The sequence below is a fragment of the Oncorhynchus nerka genome, linkage group LG15 (assembly GCF_034236695.1).
Source record: "Oncorhynchus nerka isolate Pitt River linkage group LG15, Oner_Uvic_2.0, whole genome shotgun sequence".
NCBI classification, from domain to species: domain Eukaryota; kingdom Metazoa; phylum Chordata; class Actinopteri; order Salmoniformes; family Salmonidae; genus Oncorhynchus; species Oncorhynchus nerka.
Window position 1 is genome coordinate 1091698 of NC_088410.1, and position 6307 is coordinate 1098004.

A 6307-nucleotide genomic window follows, 5' to 3' on the forward strand; every position below is an offset into this window, starting at 1 on the left:
CACCCATTACTACTACACTACCCCCTGGGTGAGTTAACACCACCCATTACTAACACCACCCATTACTACTACACTACCCCCTGGGTGAGCCAACACCACCCATTACTACTACACTACCCCCTGGGTGAGTTAACACCACCCATTACTAACACCACCCATTACTACTACACCACCCCCTGGGTGAGCCAACACCACCCATTACTACTACACTACCCCCTGGGTGAGTTAACACCACCCATTACTAACACCACCCATTACTACTACACTACCCCCTGGGTGAGTTAACACCACCCATTACTAACACCACCCATTACTACTACACCACCCATTACTACTACACTACCCCCTGGGTGAGTTAACACCACCCATTACTAACACCACCCATTACTACTACACTACCCCCTGGTGAGTTAACACCACCCATTACTAACACCACCCATTACTACTACACCATCAAAGGTCATCTGTTTTTATGGCAGTTTCTCCATCTTCTTCTCCCGCGTTTTTGTTCTGTAGCAAATCAACCCGGTGGCGGCGTCTCTGATCAAGCGGATGCTCCACGCCGACCCGTCCCAGCGGCCCACCGTCTCCCAGCTGCTGACCGACGAGTTCTTCACCGAGGGCTACATCCCCCTGCGTCTCCCCACCACCTGCCTCACCGTGCCGCCGCGCTTCTCCATCGCTCCCTCCTCTCTGGAGCCCGGCCAGAGACGCCCGCTCACCGCTCTCAACAACAAGGGTTAGATTCACACTACGTAGGGGTCTCCTTTCCTCCCTTCCTTTCCTCTCTCCCTTTCCTTCAGCCCGGGGGTCTAGTGTCAGTCTCCCTTTCCTTCAGCCCGGGGGTCTAGTGTCTGTCTCCTTCCTTTCCTTCAGCCCGGGGGTCTAGTGTCTGTCTCCTTCCTTTCCTTCAGCCCGGGGGGTCTAGTGTCTGTCTCCTTCCTTTCCTTCAGCCCGGGGGTCTAGTGTCAGTCTCCTTCCCTTCCTTCAGCCCGGGGGGGTCTAGTGTCAGTCTCCTTCCCTTCCTTCAGCCCGGGGGGGTCTAGTGTCAGTCTCCTTCCCTTCCTTCAGCCCGGGGGTCTAGTGTCAGTCTCCCTTCCTTTCCTCCCTTCCTTTCCTCCCTTCCTTTCCTCTCTCCCTTTCCTTCAGCCCGGGGGTCTAGTGTCAGTCTCCCTTCCTTTCCTCCCTTCCTTTCCTCACTTCCTTTCCTTCAGCCTGGGGTCTAGTGTCAGTCTCCTTCCCTTCCTTCAGCCCGGGGGTCTAGTGTCAGTCTCCCTTCCTTTCCTCCCTTCCTTTCCTCCCTTCCTTTCCTCCCTTCCTTTCCTCTCTCCCTTTCCTTCAGCCCGGGGGTCTAGTGTCAGTCTCCCTTTCCTCACTTCCTTTCCTTCAGCCTGGGGTCTAGTGTCAGTCTCCCTTCCTTTCCTTCAGCCCGGGGGTCTAGTGTCAGTCTCCCTTCCTTTCCTCCCTTCCTTTCCTCCCTTCCTCCCCTTCAGCCTGGGGTCTAGTGTCAGTCTCTCTTCCTTTCCTCCCTTCCTTTCCTCTCTCCCTTTCCTTCAGCCCGGGGGTCTAGTGTCAGTCTCCCTTTCCTCACTTCCTTTCCTTCAGCCTGGGGTCTAGTGTCAGTCTCCCTTCCTTTCCTCCCTTCCTTCAGCCTGGGGTTTAGTGTCAGTCTCCCTTTCCTCCCTTCCTTTCCTCCCTTCCTTCAGCCTGGGGTCTAGTGTCAGTCTCCCTCCTTTCCTCCCTTCCTTCCCTTCAGCCTGGGGTTTAGTGTCAGTCTCCCTTCCTTCCCTCCCTTCCTTCAGCCTGGGGTTTAGTGTCTCTCTCTCCCTTCCTTTCCTCTCTCCCTTCAGCCTGGGGTCTAGTGTCAGTCTCCCTTCCTTCCTTCCCTTCAGCCTGGGGTTTAGTGTCAGTCTCCCTTCCTTCCCTCCCTTCCTTTCCTTCAGCCTGGGGTTTAGTGTCTGTCTCCTTTCCCCCCTTCCTTTCCTTCAGCCTGGGATCTAGTGTCAGTCTCCCTTCCTTCCCTTCCTTCCTTTCCTTCAGCCTGGGATTTAGTGTCAGTCTCCTTTCCTCCCTTCCTTTCCTTCAGCCTGGGGTTTAGTGTCAGTCTCCTTTCCTTCAGCCTGGGGTTTAGTGTCAGTCTCCCTTTCCTCCCTCCCTTCCTTTCCTTCAGCCTGGGGTTTAGTGTCTGTCTCCTTTCCTCCCTTCCTTTCCTTCAGCCTGGGGTTTAGTGTCTGTCTCCTTTCCTCCCTTCCTTTCCTTCAGCCTGGGGTTTAGTGTCTGTCTCCTTTCCTCCCTTCCTTTCCTTCAGCCTGGGGTTTAGTGTCAGTCTCCCTTCCTTTCCTCCCTCCCTTCCTTTCCTTCAGCCTGGGGTTTAGTGTCTGTCTCCTTTCCTCCCTTCCTTTCCTTCAGCCTGGGGTTTAGTGTCTGTCTCCTTTCCTCCCTTCCTTTCCTTCAGCCTGGGGTTTAGTGTCTGTCTCCTTCCCTCCCTTCCTTTCCTTCAGCCTGGGGTTTAGTGTCTGTCTCTCTTCAGCAGGAACAGAGAAGGTGGAACAGAAAGATGAGCCACTGCTCAGAGAGATTCCCGAGGCCACAGACTGTCACCTGAGTGACCTTCTGCAGCAACTCGACACCTGCAACGCTGCCAAGCTCCTCGGGAGAGAGGACTCATACGCATGGGTACGAGACACACTGCCAAGCCCTCGGAGAGAGGGACTCCATACGCATGGGTACGAGACACACACACTGCCAAGCCCTCGGAGAGAGGACTCATACGCATGGGTACGAGACACACACACTGCCAAGCCCTCGAGAGAGGACTCAGTGACGCATGGGTACGAGACACACACACACTGCCAAGCCCTCGGAGAGGACTCGCACGCATGGGTACGAGACACACACACTGCCAAGCCTCGGAGAGAGGACTCCACACGCATGGGTAACGAGACACACACACACACTGCCAAGCCCTCGGAGAGAGGACTCATACGCATGGGTACGAGACACACACACACACTGCCAAGCCCTCAGAGGACTCATACGCATGGGTACGAGACACACACACACACTGCCAAGCCCTCGGAGAGAGGGACTCACACGCATGGGTACGACACACACACACTGCCAAGCCCTCGGAGAGAGGACTCATACGCATGGGTACGAGACACACACACACACTGCCAAGCCCTCAGAGGGACTCATACGCATGGGTACGAGACACACACACACTGCCAAGCCCCTCGGAGAGAGGACTCATACGCATTACGAGACACACACACACACTGCCAAGCCCTCGGAGAGGACTCACGCATGGGTCACGACACACACACACTGCCAAGCCCTCGGAGAGAGGACTCATACGCATGGGTACGACACACACACTGCCAAGCTCCCTCGGAGAGAGTACTCACGCATGGGTACGAGACACACACACACACTGCCAAGCCTCGGAGGACTCATATGCATGGGCACGAGACACACACACTGCCAAGTCCCTCAGAGAGAGGACTCATACTAATGGGCACGAGACACACACACACTGCCAAGCCCTCGGAGAGAGGACCTCATACGCATGGGCACGAGACACACACACACACTGCCAAGCCCTCGGAGAGAGGACTCATACGAATGGGTACGAGACACACACACACTGCCAAGCCCGGAGAGAGGACTCATACGCATGGGCACGAGACACACACACACTGCCAAGCCCTCGGAGAGAGGACTCACACGCATGGGTACGAGACACACACACACTGCCAAGCCCTGAGAGAGGACTCCATTCCCACAGCCCAACATGTCAGACTCTGTTAGTATATGACGTGCTGTAGACGGGGTGTACTCTGACCCCTGACCTCTAACCCCTGTGTTTCCAGAGGAGGCAGAGGACCCAGCCTGTGTCCCCATCTTCTGATCAGCAAGTGGGTCGACTACAGCCACAAACAATGACTGGTAACCATCCTGTCACCATGGCAACCTCTGTCACCATGTGATGCCTCTCTGTCACCATGTCAACCCTGTGTCCATGTGATGCTCTTCTCTGTCACCATGGCAACCCCTCTGTCACCATGTGATGCTCTGTCACCATGTCAAATTCCCTGTGTCCATGTGTAATGCTCTTCTCTGTCACCATGTCAACCCTGTGTCCATGTGATGCCTCTGTCACCATGTCAACCCTGTGTCCATGTGATGCTTCTCTGTCACCATGGCAACCCCTCTGTCACCATGTGATGCTCCCCTCTGTCACCATGGCAACCTGTGTCCATGTGATGCTCTCTGTCACCATGTCAACCCTGTGTCCATGTGATGCTTCTCTCTGTCACCATGTCAACCCTGTGTCCATGTGATGCTCTCTCTGTCACCATGTCAACTCCTGTGTCCATGTCATGCTCTCTCTGTCACCATGTCAACCCTGTGTCCATGTCATGCTCTCTGTCACCACATGTCAACCTTGTGTCCATGTGATGCTCTCTGTCACCATGTCAACCCTGTGTCCATGTGATGCTCCTCTCTGTCACCATGTCAACCCTGTGTCCATGTCATGCTCTCTCTGTCACCATGTCAACCCTGTGTCCATGTGATGCTCTCTGAAGGGAGGGTTGTGTGTGTGTGACCTCTGACCTCTGTTGCAGGCTATCAGCTGTGTGACAACAGCGTAGGGGTGTTGTTTAACGACTGCACCAGGATGATCATGTACGCCGACGGAGACAGTCTTCAGTACATCGACAAGATACCGCCGAGAGCTACCCTCAGCGTCCCCGCTTGACCCCGCCACGCTATCCAAGTAGTTGCCAGCGCTGCTAGTGCTTCTCTATGGCTGTGGCTAAAGGCTCCAGGCTAACTTTCGGATAGCATTGCTAAAGTCCTTAGCCTCTTGGGTTAGAGCCTAGCTGACCTGTGACCTCTGCCCTCCCCCAGATCACGTTGTTGTAGTACTTCTATAACTAGATGTCTGTTGAAGGGTTAGAGCCTGGCTGACCTGTGACCTCCGCCCTCCCCCAGATCACGTTGTTGTAGTACTTCTATAACTAGATGTCTGTTGAATGGGTTAGAGCCTGGCTGACCTGTGACCTCTGCCCTCCCCCAGATCACGTTGTTGTAGTACTTCTATAACTAGATGTCTGTTGAAGGGTTAGAGCCTGGCTGACCTGTGACCTCTGCCCTCCCCCAGATCACGTTGTTGAAGTACTTCCGTAACTACATGTCGGAGCACCTTCTGAAGGCGGGCGCCAACATCACGCCTCGTGACGGAGACGAGCTGGCCCGTCTGCCGTACCTCAGCCACTGGTTCAGAACCAAGTCGGCCATCGTCCTCCACCTCACCAACGGCACCGTGCAGATCAACTTCTTCCAGGTACTCTCCTCCTTCTCCTCTCCTCCTCCTCCCCTCCTCCTCTCCCCCTCCTCCTCTCCCCCTCTCCCGGTCTCCTCCTTCTCCTCTCCCGGTCTCCCTCTCCTCCTCTCTCGGCTCCTCCTCCTCTCTCTCGTCTCCTCCTCCTCCTCTCTCGTCTCCTCCTCCTCCTCTCTCGTCTCCTCCTCCTCCTCTCTCGTCTCCTCCTCCTCCTCTCTCGTCTCCTCCTCCTCCTCTCTCGTCTCCTCCTCCTCCTCTCTCGGCTCCTCCTCCTCCTCTCTCTCGCTCGCTCCTCCTCTCTCGGGCTCCCTCTCATCCTCCCTCCTCTCTCTCGGCTCCTCCTCTCTCGTCCTCTCCTCCTCTCTCTCTCTCCCTCCCCTCTCTCTGTCTCCCTCTCCTCCTCTCTCTCGTCTCCCTCTCCTCCTCTCTCTCGTCTCCCTCTCCTCCTCTCTCTCGTCTCCCTCTCCTCCTCTCTCTCGTCTCCCTCTCCTCCTCTCTCTCGTCTCCCTCTCCTCCTCTCTCTCGTCTCCCTCTCCTCCTCTCTCTCGTCTCCCTCTCCTCCTCTCTCTCGTCTCCCTCTCCTCCTCTCTCTCGTCTCCCTCTCCTCCTCCTCTCCCTCTCCTCCTCCTCCTCCTCTCTCGGGCTCCCTCTCCTCCTCCTCTCCCTCTCCTCCTCCTCACCAAGTTATTGTGATAATAGAGAGATCTCTCTTCTGTAGGACCACACCAAGTTGATCCTGTGTCCTCTGATGGGTGCCGTGTCCTTCATCGACGAGAAGAGAGACTTCCGGACCTATAAGACGTCTCTGATCGAGGAGTTTGGCTGCTGTAAGGAGCTGGCCAGCAGGATGCGATACGCCCGACTGATGGTGGCCAAACTACTGTCCTGCAAGTCCTCCACGCCTCACTGACCAACCACCTCCTCCTCGCTCTGGCCCCCGCAGCCAATCACAGCCCAGGG